This window comes from Lissotriton helveticus, chromosome 11 (assembly GCF_964261635.1).
Source record: "Lissotriton helveticus chromosome 11, aLisHel1.1, whole genome shotgun sequence".
Taxonomy (NCBI): domain Eukaryota; kingdom Metazoa; phylum Chordata; class Amphibia; order Caudata; family Salamandridae; genus Lissotriton; species Lissotriton helveticus.
In genome coordinates this window covers 214,133,837-214,153,395 of record NC_136072.1, presented here as the reverse complement: position 1 = coordinate 214,153,395, position 19,559 = coordinate 214,133,837, and the positions used below count along the sequence as shown (strand labels likewise).

General features: G+C 40.4%; 1 protein-coding gene across 2 annotated transcripts in view; it reads left to right on the top strand.

Moving 5' to 3' along the window:
- The window catches only part of LOC144792477 (arylacetamide deacetylase-like), a 503,713-nt gene that overhangs the window by 84,634 nt on the left and 399,520 nt on the right, over window positions 1-19,559 (top strand). Inside the window, exon 1 of one of the 2 annotated variants that reach the window (XM_078667513.1) lies at window positions 14,344-14,445. The exons of the other annotated variant lie outside the window; for it this stretch is intronic. The gene's annotated coding sequence lies outside the window, so the exon portion shown is untranslated. Of the gene's footprint in view, window positions 1-14,343; window positions 14,446-19,559 lie in introns of those variants that run through there. 2 annotated transcript variants of the gene reach the window in all.

Here is a 19,559-nt window from a genome sequence, read left to right as displayed (position 1 = left end):
GCAGTCTGCGGTGGCGGGGCCCCCGCAATCACATGTAGCTCTGAATACCCCAGTTCTTTAAGACCACTTTCGGAAAACAGCACTCGTAGGGACGTTGGTTTTACTTTTTCCCGTTTTTAATTAACAGAGTCAACAAACGCGTTTCGGCTGCAAGCCTTTGTCAGTGTTGTTTGTCGCGCGCATAGCAGCAGTGTATTTAAAGGGTATCACATGATTAGTACATAACATAGAAGAGGGACTTGAGCATGTAAGCAAAAGGTCACGCCATTTTGAAGTATGCAGATTTAAACCCATTGGTTTACATACAGATATCTCTACAAGACTTGCAATCTTAATGGACTTTGCCATGCTCATTAGACATAATGCCGTGTATCGGCTTTGCATCCTGGTTATTAGCATACCTCCAAATATTTTCAAATATTTTTCAAATATTTACAATAGATCACACTCTAAATTATTATTGGATAGTCACAATATGTCTCCACATATATATGGTTCTGGTCATTTAGCCGTGGATCGGCAGATAACCCCTGATTTACCCTTACCCAGGGGTGAGAGTGTCACATATTGGTAGCTGGTCCAGGATGATTTGTCAGCCAAATTTTACCTTGGCCTATGTCCCAACTTTCTACATTAACCTACAGAACCTCAGCATTACCTACGTATTGTAAACATAGCCTCATTGTGCATGTGCACCAAACCCTTAACGAAATCAACAAGTTAATTAAAACCTCAGAATTCGAGCAGTTCAAAACCAAAACCAAAGGAACGTGAGGGAACCAAAAAGGAAGGGGGAGGGGGGACCACTTAATTATCTATCTATAGGTTATTCAGGTCAAAGTCCAGTTTCAATAGTCAAATGCATTTCCTGTTATGGTATTGAATCATCCCGTATTATTATCAAATGTTTTCTATTATACAACTCAGACACTTGGAATCTAGATATATAATTGATCTAATGACGAAGGCACCACTAGGGCTCAACAGCGGAGAAGAACTGGCCGTACATTTGGGAAAATAAATGGATAAGAAAAGACAATTGTGATCAAATGAGAGAGAATGAGCATCTGGACAATGAATAATTTTTACTATGCTAAGTAACAGAGAGAGACATTTGCTATGGAGAATGATAGTCACTTGACGGAAGAAAACGACACATGTATAATGTATAATCAATATTTGACAATTTCTTGTTTATGGTCAATTTGGTCTTGCCAAATCTGGTTTGGTCAGAATAATAGAAAACATTTGCTTACATGCTCAAGTCCCTCTTCTATGTTATGTACTAATCATGTGATACCCTTTAAATACACTGCTACTATGCGCGCGACAAACAACACTGACAAAGGCTTGCAGCCGAAACGCGTTTGTTGACTCTGTTAATTAAAAACGGGAAAAAGTAAAACCAACGTGCCTACGAGTGCTGTTTTCCGAAAGTGGTCTTACAGAACTGGAGGATTCAGAGCTACATATATATATATATATATATATCAGGTAAAACTCCAAATGCTTGTTACAGTCACCAAATAGGAGAGTAACGGACACTTCAGACGTTGGCTGCTGGTGCAATATAAAGTGCTTTTTATTCTTTCATCAGTGCAAAACGTGACGCGTTTCGGCGATCCCAGTCGCCTTGCTCACATAAACGCCTTTGTAATTTACATCAGATATTTAAAACCACCCAGAAAGTCATGTGATGGGACGACCCCAAACTAATAATGAACATAGAAAAAATACTATTTGGTAGTTCACTATAGGGAACTTGTAATGTGCAAAGGATAGCATATTTTAAATAAAGCAGCAATGATAGAATAAATAATAGTACAAATACTCAGCATCTGCAACGCAATTAATACTAATCTACACTATATATTATTAAAAAAATAATATTAAATATATAAATAGCGGTACAAATACTCTGAATTGTGATAATAGATTGCAGTGCAAATACATAGATGATCACTTGTCCAATAGAACACCGCTGCAAAGTAAAATACTCCTGTGTGGTATTTTGGTCACGGGTATTTATCATACATACATGCTAAGCAAACTAACCCTACCTACGGTTAATGGCCCAAGAAAGTGAATAAAGTGCACAGTGCTTGAAAAGTTACCAAAAACCCAAAATTGGGCTAGGGGCAAATGGGTATACTAATGCAGGTTGCTAGAGAGAAGGCAGTGAATGGTTTCAAACATATTGTTAGAATAGAATATGTTGTTCAAACAGAACACACTGGAGGTGTTCGTTCTGATCATCCCTGAATCAACAAATTAGTCACCTGGGGAGCCCCCCAAGTTAAAGATCCAAGGAATCCCATTTGTTCGAAATATAGATAGACAAGCAAAGTTAAAGAACAATCCCCAGTATATCACTTTCCTAGTGGTAATGACAAACAGAAGACTACAAGGTCGGGACATTTGTAAAAAGTCTGTGCAAATAACGCCAGTTAAAATGCATAAAACCATCCACCCATAAAAATATAAATAAATGGAAAAATGCATAAAACTAGTCGTACAGCAGAGCCTAAAATCCAAATACAAGAAAAGCATGCCACATAAATGGTCCATATTCAGGTAAAGGAGTACAATCAGGAAAAGGCAGTATAACAAACATATTACATTGACCTGACTGCTAATCTGAAAGTGCAGTATTCATAGATAGTAGTGCAAATCATCACAAATATTGAGCCCCTAGGACATTTGGTATCAAGCTCAATAATGTATTTTGTCTCCAACTGTCTTAAGGTACTTTCCCTATTACCTCCTCTCTTGTTTAGTGGGACACTGTCGATAACAAAGTATTTGAGCACATTGAGATTGTTATTGTGCTCGAGTTTGACATGTCTCGCAACTGGGTACGTAGGGTCAGAGTTTACTGTTGCCCTCAAGTGTTGAAAAATGCGGGCGTGAACCCGAAGTTTGGTACTCTCTACGCAACGTAGACCGCACATGCATTGCAGGACATAAACTGCATAGTCAGTGCGACAAGTGAAGTGACCTGTTAACTTGACGGGCACTTCGGAAAAAGCAGTGGTATAAGTGGAGGTATTAACCCCAAACTTGCACGCCCGACACGTGCAACATTTAAAAAAGCCTTTTTTCGGTGAAAGCCAACTGCTTTAGGTGGAAAGTTCCGGACTGGTTTTTACTAAGTCGCTAGGCACAGAGTGTCCTTTGCGGTACGTAAAATTAGGTTGGTTGGGGAGTATTTGTTGAAGAATTAAGTCAGGCAAATTTTTTTTATAACCCAAATCTAAGAACTTGATTATTTTATCAAAATATTACTTTTACCTCAGTTTTTTTGTTTATAATTAAAATGAATGCACAACATATAATATGTAACTATTAAATATACAATTTATATTTTTTATATGTTTTAGGAACAAATACATTCATACTCCAACCAACCATGATGTTTTATTAATACATAAAAGTACAAAATGCAATATTTAAAATTGCATTTTAAATAAATACATCACTAAAGGCACCAAAATACTCCAATTAGTTAAAATTACTATAAATTTAGATTATACAAATATGGATTATGTATTCCAATTATTAAATCAATTAATAACTGGATATTAATTATTTAAATATGTAAGTAAATCATTATTCAATTTCAAATACATCCCAACTTATTCCACTACAATACCAACAACTCTTAAAAAAACAGTTAAAATGAATGAATGAATTAAAAATAAATTTCCAGTTTATACCACAACAACCTAATACAAATCATTAAAATTCAAATGATAATATATAATGTATCTAATCAATACACCAATTTACTAACTAATGATCAATATAATGTGGATGTAACAAAGTTATATGTAAAATACTTTGTACTCTATTCCCTACAAATGCAACTTCGCATAAAAAATAATATAGTAACCAATGGCACAACATTTCTTTTAGCTTAAAAATAGTTCAACATATGACAAAAAAAGTAATACATGAACATTTTTATCACATTTCAAAAATAATAAATAAAAAAAATATAACACTAAATAAAATTAAATAACCAATGTATGTCATAATCATCAAATCATCTTTATTCGGCCATTGTAGGACCATAACAGCACAGGATAAAACATTGACATCTTCATAAAATATAAATAGAACTCAAAAAGCATCATAAAACAGATAATCATTAAAATGCATAGATTCTTCTCAATTTGATAGCAGCAATGATATAACTAAGAACAGCAGTGCAAAGATCACATAATTCTAAGCTTTACAAAGAGATCAAGCCCTCATTGTAAAAATTAAAGTACTTATGTAGTAGGGCAGGGTATAAAAAGCACAATTTTAAATAGTCATATAAAGTACAAAAGAGCATAAAATGGACAGTTGATTTGGAAGTAATACAGTCAAGGGCAACATGGGAGGGAGGGAAAACAGGAGTCCTCTAGTGGGAAAGCCACAAGGAAATTAACTGTGTTTAGTCTAAATCTACTGAGATAAAATCTGTGCTCTAGATTTACTATCCAGTTCAGATAAGGCTCCATATCAGATGATGTGAATATCTGCATATATCTTATAATTGTAGGCATATCAAGGGATTTTTCTAGTCCCTCTTTGTAAGTTTCATAGCTCCCCTTGACTTACATTTTAAGATCAGGTGTTATACTTTGCGGTGGCTCAAAGAGATGACTGTATACCAGAATATGGAAGGTGTTTCACACATAAGCCAACCATCGTCTGCAGCTGTTGGGGCAACTGTGCAGCCTCAACCACATTGTTTGGCTGCTGGTCTGCCAAAGGGCCTGGTTACGAGTTTCCACAAGGCGATGATGGACTGAGGCACAAATCTGGGTTGAACTCATCATCATTCTTTAGCTCACTTTGCCACCCCAGTTCAGACACAGCTATATGCACATCAGTCTTGCCCCTGTGCCTCATGGGAACAGTCCAGCCTGAACTGCCAAGCCAGGTCTTCCTTGGTCCCGAAACAAGCATCCTGGGACCGGTTTCAGGGTAACACCCCTTATCAGCCAAGTTTAGCTTGAATCGAGTGGCAAAGTGAGCAAGGGACCCACGTCTGGGCATACCCTGCAACCAGCCGCGGGCCGTGGAGGGAGTTACGGTGGGGCTCATTTTATTATTTAAATTGTTTACTTACCTGTAATTATCCATATGCCGGTTTTTAGCCCTCTCCACCCTGCCCCTCCCCCTCCCCGTCTCCCTGCCCCACCGTAACTCCCTCCACGGCCCGCGGCTGCCTGCAACTTAGGTTGAACAAAGCAAACACCAGGAGATGATGGACGGAGTGATTAAACTTTTCAGACACTCACCCTCAGTCACAGATGTAGGTTGGATCCATCATCGTTCTTTAGCTCACTGCGCCACCCCAGTTCAGAGCCAGCTATATGCAAATCAGTCTTGCCCCTATGCCTCATGGGATCAGTCCAGTATGAACTGCCAAGCCAGGTCTTCCCTGGACCGGAAACAAGCATCCTGGGACTAGTTTTGGGTTAAAACCCCTCATCAGCCAGGTTAGCTTGAATCCCATGGCAAACTGCGTGTTATGTGGGTGTCTGTTGTGTGGGTCACTGTGAGTGTTTGCTTTTGTTGCCTGTGTGTTCTGTGGATGTTCTGGGAGTTTTGGCGGGGTCTGTGACTGTTGCTGTTGTACCTAGTGATATGGGTATTGGTATGGGGGTTCTGTGTCTGTTGCTGTGGTGCCTGGGGGTATGGTTGGGGGTCTGGAGGGGTTTGTTTGTGTTGCTGTGGTGCCAGGGTTATGGATGTGGCTGTGAAGGGTTCTATGTCTGTTGCTGTGGTGCCTAGTGGTATGGTTTGGCTGTGGAGAGGGCTGCCATGAGAGAGGGGGCCAGAGCCTGAAAAGATCTCTTAAGGCCAGACATTGCATTGTGAGTGCCTGTAAGGTAGTTGTGCTAGCTGGTGGCCTTGCCCCTGGATGGCATTCAGCACTACATTCTAACCCACAGAAATGGTCCTCAGGAGGTCAGTACCCTCCTCACTCAAGGCAGTGGGACTAACAGGGACAGGGGCTGAGTTGCCTGGAGAAAAGGAGAATGCTCCCCTCTGAGGGGAGTGGGACTGGCCAACTTGTTAGGGGACAACAAAGAGGGTGGCAATGGAACTGGGAGAGGCAGACAGGAATGTAGGCGGGACTGATCCTGTGGGGTCCTCCACCACTCAGGAGTGTGCACCGGAGGATGACTCAGATGATGACAAGCTTGAACTACTGTCTCCCGTAGCACTCATCACACCCTCCTGGTCACTGGATCTCTCTGTGTCTGATGTCTCATGTCTAGAATCACGGTGACCAGTTGTGTCCCTACTGACATGTGTCCCTTCTCCACTGCTTGCCCTGGATGCACCCGAAATGCCATGTAACATGAGTTTATGGCCCAGACTGTCCCCAACACATTGATGACGTGCTCATATTACATAAGCTTCATGGTTCACTCTATAGGCTTCAAATGTAGCATGAACACATGCATGCATGCTACATAACCTGCAACCAGTTGTGTCCACTCATGTCATTATCCCAGGACGACCCAAACTCATTGATGGGGTTGGCTACACTCCAGTCTTATGTCCATACTAAGATAGCCGACCACCCTGCATACTTCGAAATTTGTATCATACCATTGTAAATCAGATGTAACCAAATAGGATGGATACTACTTGAGATTTACACAATGTTCAAACAATGCCCAGTGTCCAACAGATCTACCTATCCCTCTTAACACCTCAGGGTGTCATAAAGGTCAAGTAAAACACCAATTTACCATCCATCAGTGTTGTGGCAGCACATCATGTCAGATGCAAGTGCTCATTGCACATTGATGAGACTTTGGATTCCAAATTACATCATATGTCCACTTCCTGAAAAGTCTAATAAAAGCTTTACAGAAGTAGTTGAGTTATGTATCACATGAAACATAAAGTTGCCTGAAAACATTGAGGTCCAAACATTTGGGAGATAGTTACTCTGATTTCACACAGCACAAGTCTTCCTATAGCCATATTAACACCCCCAATCCTGCTTGGTGAAAGTGATAATGACATTCATAGATTGTACACCTACAAGCCAATACACCTTTGAAAGCTTGGGCTGTCCCTGAATATCAATGACATGAAGAGGTGGGATCACTAGAGTCCCAATAGGTTGGCACATCACAGCACGCTTGGGGATTGCAAACTCAGATTGCTTTTAAGGATCAGTGTAGACACTAACATATTATCTCTACAGTTCTACCTCTCACTCCCTTATGCATGTCACCAGTCAGTAAATTAGTGTTGTGAAACACTATTGCAGATGAACCTTCTACTTGCAAATGCATAGTGGTCAAAATGCAGGCACTAATGCAGATGGCACCAGTGATGTTTGCACAACTATGTTACTGTATTACCAGTACTTACTAATGGAAACTGTTTTACAGTCACTGCATATACTCTGCACTCCATGTCATGCCACTTGTAATAGGGCCACCATCACAGGAGAGACAGTAGTTAGGGAACATCACTCCTCATACAAGTAAGGCAAGTTGGACAATATGAGATGATCACTCACTTCCCTCAACCAGGTGTTTGCTCACAAAATAAAAAAAGGATGCGGGCAGGACTTTGATGTGTTCCTGGTCCGAAAGCAACAGGGTCCCTCTACCAGACCTACACAAATAATGCCATTCTTGTTTGAAAATATCTGTCTGTAACATGCAAAGTTGGCAAAGTAACAATTATGATTCTGGCCAGGACTCATCCTTTGTAGCTGCTATTGGGCCCTCAATTACCCATCAAGCTCTGGGTAGGCCACTGCCAGTATATGGGCCAATGGGGGGGGATCAGGTCTGGCTCTTTCCCCTTCCACATTGGGAGGGCTTTCGCAACTGGACCTTCATGATCTTCTGGGTCCAGCACCTCAGGCCCTCCCATCTCTTTCTGCAGTGGATGCTTTACCGGTTGTTGACCCCTAGTGTATGCACCCTTCAGGCATTGGCTCTCCAAAGGGCTTTCTTCTGATGTGCGTTGACCTGTATGGATGCAATAGATGCAGAAACAGATTGTAACTGGAAGTTTCAGGGTATCTGTATGGTTGATACACTTTTTTACACCTAGCACAAACATTCATTAAGAGTCAACACAATACATGTGTAAATGTCACATGCTAAGCCAACTAAAGCATGAATACACACTTTTTTGGTAATTTGCTGACTTACCTCAACCCTGTTCATGACCTACACTGCCAGAGCCAGCTTACTAACATCATGTAGGCCATGGCCATCCTACATGGAAAATGATGTGAGCTACCATGACAATCAACGTCCCATTTTTACCATATGAAGGATGAACTACTTGTGCATGACTGTACAGACCCTTTCACTGCCAGACCAATTGACTTGATGCAGTTGGTCGGTAGAGCCCAATACCAAAGTATACACAACGTCCTGACACTAAAGTCACATTGAAAGGGCTGGCATGTGTGCTTGCACCCTTAGAACTTCCTCTCTTTTGGGGATGTGTAGACATGTGGACTACTTATTGTGATATCTAACTACTTTACAATAACTTTTTGTGGCATTTAACTGCCATCACATGATACACCTTTTGCCATGTGTGGCACTATAACCAGAATGACATTCAACATACCATTGTATGTGTTGTTTGATTGTATTTAATGTGGCATAGGTGTTGATTTACATTTCAATACTCTATTCCGAATTTGCCAACTATCTACACTGATCATGTGTCAGATGTACAATAGGCCTGTACAGTGGAAGCATGACTTCTGGAAAAGTAACAACAGAACTGTTTGAGTAAGGAGAGAGTCATAATCGAACCCCTCACTCTATAGGCTTCAAATGTAGCATGAACACATGCATGCATGCTACATAACCTGCAACCAGTTGTGTCCACTCATGTCATTATCCCAGGACGACCCAAATGAATTGATGGGGTTGGCTACACTCCAGCCTTATGTCCATACTAGGATAGCTGACCACCCTGCATACTTCGAAATTTGTATCATACCATAGTAAATCAGATGTAACCAAATAGGATGGATACTACTTGAGATATACATAATGTTCACACAATGCCCAGTGTCCAACAGATCTACCTATCCCTCTTAACACCTCAGGATGTCATGAAGGTCAAGTAAAACACCAATTTACCATCCATCAGTGTTGTGGCAGCACATCATGTCAGATGCAAGTGCTCATTGCACATTGATGAGACTTTGGATTCCAAATTACATCATATGTCCACTTCCTGAAAAGTCTAATAAAAGCTGTACAGAAGTAGTTGAGTTATGTATCACATGAAACATATAAAGTTGCCTGAAAACATTGAGGTCCAAACATTTGGGAGATAGTTACTCTGATTTCAGACAGCACAAGTCTTCCTATAGCCATATTAACACCCCCAATCCTGCTTGGTGAAAGTGATAATGACATTCATAGATTGTACACCTACAAGCCAATACACCTTTGAAAGCTTGGGCTGTCCCTGAATATCAATGACATGAAGAGGTGGGATCACTAGAGTCCCAATAGGCTGGCACATCACAGCACTCTAAGGGATTGCAAACTCAGATTGCTTTTAAGGATCAGTGTAGACACTAACATATTATCTCTACAGTTCTACCTCTCACTCCCTTATGCATGTCACCAGTCAGTAAATTAGTGTTGTGAAACACTATTGCAGACGAACCTTCTACTTGCAAATGCATAGTGGTCAAAATGCAGGCACTAATGCAGATGGCACCAGTGATGTTTGCACAACTATGTTACTGTATTACCAGTACTTACCAATGGAAACTGTTTTACAGTCACTGCATATACTCTGCACTACATGTCATGCCACTTGTAATAGGGCCACCATCACAGGAGAGACAGTAGTTAGGGAACATCACTCCTCATACAAGTAAGGCAAGTTGGACAATATGAGATGATCACTCACTTCCCTCAACCAGGTGTTTGCTCACAAAATAAAAAAAGGATGCGGGCAGGACTTTGATGTGTTCCTGGTCAGAAAGCAACAGGGTCCCTCTACCAGACCTACACAAATAATGCCATTCTTGTTTGAAAATATCTGTCTGTAACACGCAAAGTTGGCAAAGTAACAATTATGATTCTGGCCAGAACTCATCCTTTGTAGCTGCTATTGGGCCCTCAATTACCCATCAAGCTCTGGGTAGGCCACTGCCAGTATATGGGCCAATGGGGGGGGATCAGGTCTGGCTCTTTCCCCTTCCACATTGGGAGGGCTTTCGCAACTGGACCTTCATGATCTTCTGGGTCCAGCACCTCAGGCCCTCCCATCTCTTTCTGCAGTGGATGCTTTACCGGTTGATGACCCCTAGTGTATGCACCCTTCAGGCATTGGCTCTCCAAAGGGCTTTCTTCTGATGTGCGTTGACCTGTATGGATGCAATAGATGCAGAAACAGATTGTAACTGGAAGTTTCAGGGTATCTGTATGGTTGATACACTTTTTTTACAATTAGCACAAACATTCATTAAGAGTCAACACAATACATGTGTAAATGTCACATGCTAAGCCAACTAAAGCATGAATACACACTTTTTTGGTAATTTGCTGACTTACCTCAACCCTGTTCATGACCTACACTGCCAGAGCCAGCTTACTAACATCATGTAGGCCATGGCCATCCTACATGGAAAATGATGTGAGCTACCATGACAATCAACGTCCCATTTTTACCATATGAAGGATGAACTACTTGTGCATGACTGTACAGACCCTTTCACTGCCAGACCAATTGACTTGATGCAGTTGGTCGGTAGAGCCCAATACCAAAGTATACACAACGTCCTGACACTAAAGTCACATTGAAAGGGCTGGCATGTGTGCTTGCACCCTTAGAACTTCCTCTCTTTTGGGGATGTGTAGACATGTGGACTACTTATTGTGATATCTAACTACTTTACAATAACTTTTTGTGGCATTTAACTGCCATCACATGATACACCTTTTGCCATGTGTGGCACTATAACCAGAATGACATTCAACATACCATTGTATGTGTTGTTTGATTGTATTTAATGTGGCATAGGTGTTGATTTATATTTCAATACTCTATTCCGAATTTGCCAACTATCTACACTGATCATGTGTCAGATGTACAATAGGCCTGTACAGTGGAAGCATGACTTCTGGAAAAGTAACAACAGAACTGTTTGAGTAAGGAGAGAGTCATAATCGAACCCCACACATTGACAATGTGGGTCAGTGGAAAGAAGTATCAGGTGAGGAGGTATCTCAGTCACCATTCCAAATATGGTCCATTTAACAGCCATCTGGGCTACTAGTGCTAAGGAAAACACATTTTGGGAACATCCATGGATCCGCAGGTGTACAGGGTTCTTACTCTGTACATCAGTTGTCTTGACACAGTAAGTCTGCCTCAACCTGGGCCTTGGCCCAGACTGTCCCCAACTCATTTTCAGACCTTGCTCTCTGCAGGTTTTGTACACAAAGTGGGACCCTCAAGCCCAACATGAGGGTGGGTGAGTTTTCAATAGTATCAACTGCCCAATTGTATAATAGGTCATAATAAATTCACAAAATGATCTTTCTAAGAGTTGGATTGTTTGAGGCCACTAGTCCCAAGTTAATTTTTTTTCTGGGATTGTCCCAGGGTGAATTCTAGAGATCACAAGTGTTTAAGTGAGACTGTGATGAATCACTGAATCTGAGGGGAGGGACTGAGTCCACAAGTGCTTGGGATGTTTAGACATGCCACTTCATCTGGTTGAGTTTGAGAGAGGGTAATAGTAGGGAGTTGATTTGTGGAAACCACTCATCTTGAAGGGAGCTTTTAAAAATTCGGAGGTCCTTAGATGACATAATGAGGTGAGTTTGTGAGTAACCATTCGTCCTAATGTTCAGCCATCCTGTGAGCATGAGGGACCGATCTCTCAGAGGTACAAATGTGAAAGGTTAAAGATCCCGATGTAAGTTTGTGAACAGCCACTGTTTGTGATGTAGGTTTCTAAGAAGCCACAAGCCCTGACCGGATTTGTTAGAAGTTCAGATTAGGTACGTTTCATTGACCCCAGATCCATTTTGGGCCCTAGTGGTAAAGGCCTTCAGATGAGTTTGAAGGAGGTCACAGGTCCTCAAGGAGATTTTAAGAGCTTTATGGCTAAAATTGTTGTCATTTGTTTTCTGACTCATTAAATTGCAGCGGGAAATATTCTTTACAACGCAACTTTTACCACGCAGTGCCTTTACGACGCAACTTTTACAACGCAAACCATTACAACGCATTGCTCTGGGGGGGCGCTCTAGGATAGGGAATAGGTTTAATTTATTGTCCAACACCTTCCCTACTATCCATGGGGACTGGAGTTGGAATAGTAAATTAAACTATTCACTATCCACGCCCCAAAGCACTATGCGTTGTAATGGTATGCGTTGTAAAAACCGCGTTGTAAAAGCATGCGATGTAAAAGCATGCGTTGTAATGTCATACATCCAATTGCAGCACATTTTGTGAGATAATCCTACTGCAGAAAGATTAAGAACATACTAGTTGACATGTCCTTCTAAGAGGAAGCATGATACATTTAGAAAGGTAAGTAATCACAACTTTAAATTAACAAGAATGAGATTGGGAGCAGTAGCGAAACAGGAGCAGATGAAGCCGAGCACCCAAAGGAACAGCCATATTTATGCTGTATTAATCATTAACGACCAATTTCACAAAGCAATTTGAGCATAGCTGTTTTTTTAAGTGTCCCAAAAACATATTGTGAATGTAAAGATATAATCCTAAATACATGAATAAGGACATTTTACATTTAAAGCAAACACGTATAATTGCTAATATTCTGCCAACATTGTTCTATTGCTGCAATCACATTTTTAAAGTTGGGAGTGGGATGGTAGGCGATTAGAGGTACAGCAGTCAATTAACTCAAAAAATGATACACATTTCCAAAAGGGGAAATTATACAGAGCACCTCTCTATCAAATGAGGTGTTGGCAGGAACAGGTTTCTCAAAAGAACTACATATTTTCCTATATAGAAACAATAATATGTAAAACCAGTTAAATAACAGTTTTCGTGCAGATTTTTCTGCATGGTGAAACATCTAAATAACTAAAGCTTATGCACTGGTGAACTTCAGGATATCCAAAACTTCGACATATTTCCTGGGTTATAACTGGCATTCTTTGTGAATCCAAAAAACAAGTCAGATAACCGATTGACTCTCAAGGCAGATTTTTAACAATGACATCTGATATTCATTTTTAATAGTGTAACTGGACAACAAGGTATTTGGCCAACTTACATCAAGCCCAAAGAACCATACCCACACCATGTAACTGTAACTCATACCAGACATCTTAGAACCAAGGAAATAAATGCAAATTAAGCATAAGACGTCAGTGGAGTGAAATGTGCAAGTCAAATATAACAAAGATAGTAGCAAGAAATGAAGTCGTACAATGTAGTTGCAGCCTGGTTCAGGTGTACATGAAAAAAATGCGAGTTTTGATTCTTTTTCTTTTTTTTAAATAGTAAGAGTGGGAACTTTTCATGATTTGAGAGTTAGGGATTTCCAGGTGAAGACTGCACCTGTGAAAGATTGCTTCAGGGCAGAAGTTGTTTTAAATGCTCATGCTTCGAGTTGGAGGTTTTTTCTTTCTAGGGCTGCACAGAAACACACGAAATGGAGAGCAGTTCTGCAGTATAATGCAGAATATTTTGGTAGATGGTTTGTAAGCTCCTCAGCAAGGTTTACATTGGATCATAGCTCTGAGATGAAGCTGGTAGATTTTATGTGATATAGGAGTGATGTGGTTGAATTCATCTGCACTTGCGATTAGTCTAGTCATTGAATAGAGAGTTGCGCAGGGCAACGTTAGCTCATGTGATGCCAGCAAGGACAGCAGTCTGAAAAAAAACTCTAGCGATAACAAGAGCATGCACTGAAAATTATAAATGTTCTGGTGTGAGAAGGTGACTTTTGTTTAAGGGAATGTAGAAATAAACTAGCTGACTTTGCACCCTCCTAATCTGCTGGAAAAACGGCGTGGCATAATTTAAAGGGAAACAGAGTGACTGAGATTCCCTATTGGGGATAAAACAGGAAAGATGCCTTCAAGTTTCTGTTGTATCTTAGTAATGATGTCACTGTTCTATGGTTGCTGTGCTCACTGGATTCCAGAGTGTGGAATCCAGGGAGCAGACCAGAGATGCACAGTTACTGAGGGAGTTGGTCCTTGTATGCCTCTGGGGTTGTTATATTGAATAAACTTCTTTTCCTACTTAAACCACTGTACTCCAAGTCATTTCAGTGGCCACGAGGATGGGATACATTTGAAGAAATTGATGAAAGAAATTGAACTTGGATTGAAGATTTCCTACAAACTGAAGACTTTCTACACACAACCCCAGGTTAAGGCTGAATCTTTCGTGAAGTTTCAAGGTACCTGATGAGTATGTATTCCATATACTTTCTTCTAAAAAAGAAAAGACTCTTATTTTGCGCTTAATTGGAACTTTCTTAAGAAATTCTTGTAAATCTAATTTTGGAAATATTTTGACATAATATATCATCGCGCTACATTGTGATTTTAAATCCACCTTAATTGCGAAAAATCGTTTTATTTTGATCATTCTGTGGATCCTAATAAACTTTCAGCGCGTTATATTTAAAAAATGCCACCACGTTAAAGATTACTTTGGACGTACATCGTTGATGTTTTAAAAAATGCTGCTTTGTTGAATGCCATCGCTTCGCGTGCACTGCAGTTTCCTTTTCTTCTCACTGCGTCACTGTGTATGAATCATCACGTCCAACGCTTCACCACGTCACTGCGACTGCATCATCACGTTTGACGTTTTCACGTTGAACACGTAATGTGACGGCCATTTTGAGTATCCATAGCAACCAATGCTATTTCACTCGACGGATGTTCACAAACACGGCAAATATTATTGGAATCTGCTATTTCACTCGTAAACACAGCAAGTATTAGTGGAACTTCCTATTTCACTGGTCGGAAGTTGTATAATCTTTGTAAACAACGCAAGTGACAAATTGATATTACTGGAACCAACTTACAGCATAAAATCAACGCACAATTCTGAAAATTGACACGCATTTCTGAACATGATTATTGAATCATTCTAAGTATACACATTCATCACCATGAAATGAATTATAAGCAACAAGTGTATACTTTATGGAATAAACTTTAAAACAACAGAATTACAAGCAAACATCAACTATTGACAACGGTGACTACATTAATTATTTTAGTTTATTTATTTAAACTACCAAACATCAGCCATTGACAACGGTGACTACATTAATTATTTTAAATTATTATTTTTATTCTATTTACAAAGTATTATTCTGATATTTACAATTCCATTTAATCATTATGGATGTTTCATCTTCTGTAGTTGCTCCTCCCAAGTTCTTGCAGTCTCCAGGTCCGCCTTCTATGAATTGGGAAGATTGGTCAGAATCTTTTGAGACCTATTTAGAGGCCATAGGCGGTGATGTATTCTTACCTTCTAGAAAATTAGCATTACTTAAACACAATTTAGGTGTCGAAGGCAGAAAAGTTTTAAAAACTTTACCTGTAATAAATCGTGTTGTTTCAACAGTTATTGATAATGATGAAACAAGTGAAACTAGTGAAACCAGTTCAAATGACACAGCTGTTGATGTATACTCTGATGCTTTAAAAGCATTAGAAGAAAATTATGGTAAGAAAACGAGTATCGTAGTTGAAAGACACAAATTTTTCTCTAGAGCACAATTAGCTGGTGAAAATGTGCAACAATATGTAGCATGTTTAAGAACCTTAGCCATTACATGTAAATTCAAGGATTTACACGAAGAAATAATAAGAGATCAATTTATAAATAGAATTAAAAACATCAAAATTCAAGAGCGTTTACTAGAGCTCAAAAATCCATCGCTACAGAAAACTCTTGACACTGCTAGAAAAATGGAGAATACCTCCCATTATGTGAAAGAGTTAGGCTCTAAAGAGGAATCTAGTAATGTTAATGTTGTATCTACAGGTTATAAAAAATCTGACTATAAAAGTGACAAAGAGAGTAAACCTAATTTTTCTAGAAATAAATCTAGTTTTACAAAAAAAGTATGTTATAGATGTGGTAGTCAAAAACACACTGCGGACTTCAATAAATGTCCTGCTAGCAAAGTTACGTGCATTAAATGCAAAAAAATTGGTCATTTCGCCAAATGGTGTAGAACTGGTGATTACTCCAATTGGAAGCCTTCTGTAAATCTAGTAGAATCTCATGTTGACAATGATGAAGAGGAATTTGATGACAATGATAATGATATTGAAGTGATGATGTTGCAGGATGATTTTGTTAATGACATTTCTGAAGATTATTGTCCGCCTAAATGTGAAGTGCTGATAAATGATGTGTACATGATACTTTGGGCGGATTCATGTTCGCCGTACACTATCATTGATAAAAATATGTGGGAAAATGGAAACAAATACACCTTAATAACCTCCGATGCACGACCAAAAGGTTATTGTGGCGTTAAGTTACCTGTTTTGGGTTATTTTATAGCCAAAATAACTTTTAAAGGTAGATCTTGTTCAACTAAAGTTTATGTTGTCGAACAAGGACGTGCTTCATTAAGTTGGAAAGATCTTAAAAAGATGGGGTTAGTATTGAATCCTAATCATCCTGACCAGGTGGTTTTGGCTAATGATTATCTTGATATATCAGCAACAAGAGAGGGAGGGTATGAGTAGACACTCCTGGACCCCGGGCTAATTCATACACAAACAACAAAGGAGTGACTAGGCACAAGCATTTGAAAAACAATAACCACGGTTCTCTTAACGTGTGGTGAAGGTTAAATAAATGAATAAATAAACCCCCATGAAAAGTGCTCTGTCTTTATCTAAGATAAAATGGTGCTGCCAGTTCCGTTAGTATACCAACTGGTATGCCTCTCACCCTCTGGAGCTAGTAATCTACAGTGGTGAAGCTCTATTCATTTAGAAGGACCCTCACTCACCACTAGTTGGTGACATGCTTCATCATCGGGTCCCCGCTAGGGTGACCGAGTATCACCGTAGCGTGCTACAACGCCTGACTACAGCGGAGCAGGATGTGGTGAGTGGAACAGTGCCCAAATCAAAAAGTGACTAAACGTGTGGTGTCAGTGCAAATTAAAAAATGCAGAGGTTGTAACCAGATCAAAAATTTTTTAATGATGGACAACCCGCATTGATTAAAAATAGTGAGTGGACTAGACAAGGTTCTGAGTTACGGAACCCCAGTCCTAAAAATCGGTCGACATGTTTCTGCTGTTTTATTGCATTTTGCTCAGCTTTCTTCAGGACCTAATAAATAGTCCTCCGGTGGTGTGCGCGCACTAAGGCGTACCCTCCCGGGAGGCTCTAAATGTGAAAATTAATAAAATTTAAAAAACTGTGTGAAAAAAATAATCACACAACAGTTAACCATGTCATCTCATGCCATTTGCAGAAACAATCATAGCAACCTATGGGAGAAAAAGGGACAAAGACAAAGACAAACAATGACACATAATTAGATCTCAATTGTGGTCCAATATCTCAGAATAAGCTGCATTAATGGCGCTGACTGGGTGTGTCATACTGGAAACAGAGCCCATCCAAAGGTGACGGTGCAGTGTAATATCATTTCTATGAATAGGTGCCTCAAAAATCTAGATCAGCACCCAACATGCCCGACCAATTCTGCCGGTAAAATGCGGGGCAAATCGCATGTATAACCTGCTTTCAAATCAAGTCAGACTTGCCTCATACATATGGCTCATTCGTCCCATAGTATTATTCATAGTCGAGTGAAGGTTTAAACGTTCCGTTTTTAACGTCGTGTGTACAATATAAAACTCAGGGGCTTTGAACCTCTCCATAACGGAAAAGCAGCGAAAATGCTATATTTCTTAATTACTCACAAAAAGCGGGACATTAAGATGCCCCTTCGGTGAGGGTGGCGCGGGTGTACTTCACGCGGTGGCTTTCTGCAATGGGAGAGAGGTATGTATCAATTTCCCCACTGTCGAGAATAATAATAGTACGGAAAACCAGGGGCCCCGGGTGATTGTTTAACAGGTCGGGTGTCACTTACTTCTGCACTCGCGGCTCCCCGCCCGTGACCTGCTTTCCTGTCCAACCCTCCCGGAAGCGGTAGTTTCACCGGGAAACGAACTGTGTTTATTAAACGCCCTGGGCGGAACAGAGTACACCACGTGGGACGCTGGTAGTCACGTGGTGTCGACTGCAGAAGAATTCTTAAAGGGATACAGCGCAAAAAGGGAGTTCCTACTGCCATGCTTCGCGAGTTCGATCCCCCGCATGACTACAGTAACCACATTGCCCTGTAAGTGATATCAATATTCTCAAGTCAGCAGTTAATCAATTTTCATTATTCCAAAAAGGGTCATATGGAATATATAAAGGGTGATACTTATTATATCAAGGAAGCAGAGTATTAGGATGCTAAATACACAACCTGCTTCTTCATACAAGTGGAGCTATTAGTAATAATTTTGGTACTGCCAGTGCCTCCCTTAGTCGAACGCTCAACATGCTCCCTACATAGGTTTTTTGCTCAGGGATACTAAAAAAGGCGAGTTTCTCAGCTGTTAAATGACATAAGGAAAACAGAACAGGACATGACAAACCACGGACATAGTGTAATACTCTATCTTCGCAGGACACTGCCCCATGGGATATCATCGTTAAGACCAACCCTATTTGTCCCAAGGCGATACACCCAACGTTGTTCACGTTCAAAAAGTGACGCTTCAGACCCATATTCTTGATGTTCTAGAATGGTCCACTGTAAATCATTGGGGGTATGTCCCGCCTGTAGAAAGTGTACGGTGAGTTTTGTGGTCATCTTTTTACACCGTATATTACTTCTGTGTTCACAGATTATGATTCTTGTGCGCCGTGTTGTCATTCCCACGTATTGGAGGCCACAACTGCACGTGATGAGATATACCACGTTAGTGGTGTTACAATTCGTATGACCACGCTGCTCCCAACGGGTGCCATCTGTCAAGTCTAGATATTTGGTATTGGAGGTCAGGTGGCACACGTTGCAATTGCCACAAGAAAAATGGCCTTTAACCGGTGGAAGGCCCCATGCGTTGAGAACGCTTGGTGTAGGAACAGTTGTCCTTTCAGTTCTGGGTCTTGTGTGGACCAGCGAGTCCTTCAGGCTAGTTGCTCTCTTGTAGGACAATAAAGGTTTCTTCCAATCTGTTTTATTACTGGTTATAATCCTCCAGTTCTTCATGATACTTTTACTCACTGCGTTGGACAGTGAATTAAAAGTAGTGACGCAGGTTAAAGGAATTTCCTCCTTCTCTTTGGGGGGATTTTCATCCAACAGAATGTCCCTCTGCTGGTTCCGCGCCCTCTTGTGACTCTTGTCGATTATCCTCTGCGGATATCCTCTTTTTTGCAGTTTGATAGACAAAGCATTGGCTTGTGACTTGAAATCAGTGAGGTTACTGCAGTTGCGACGTATCCTTAGATACTGCCCAT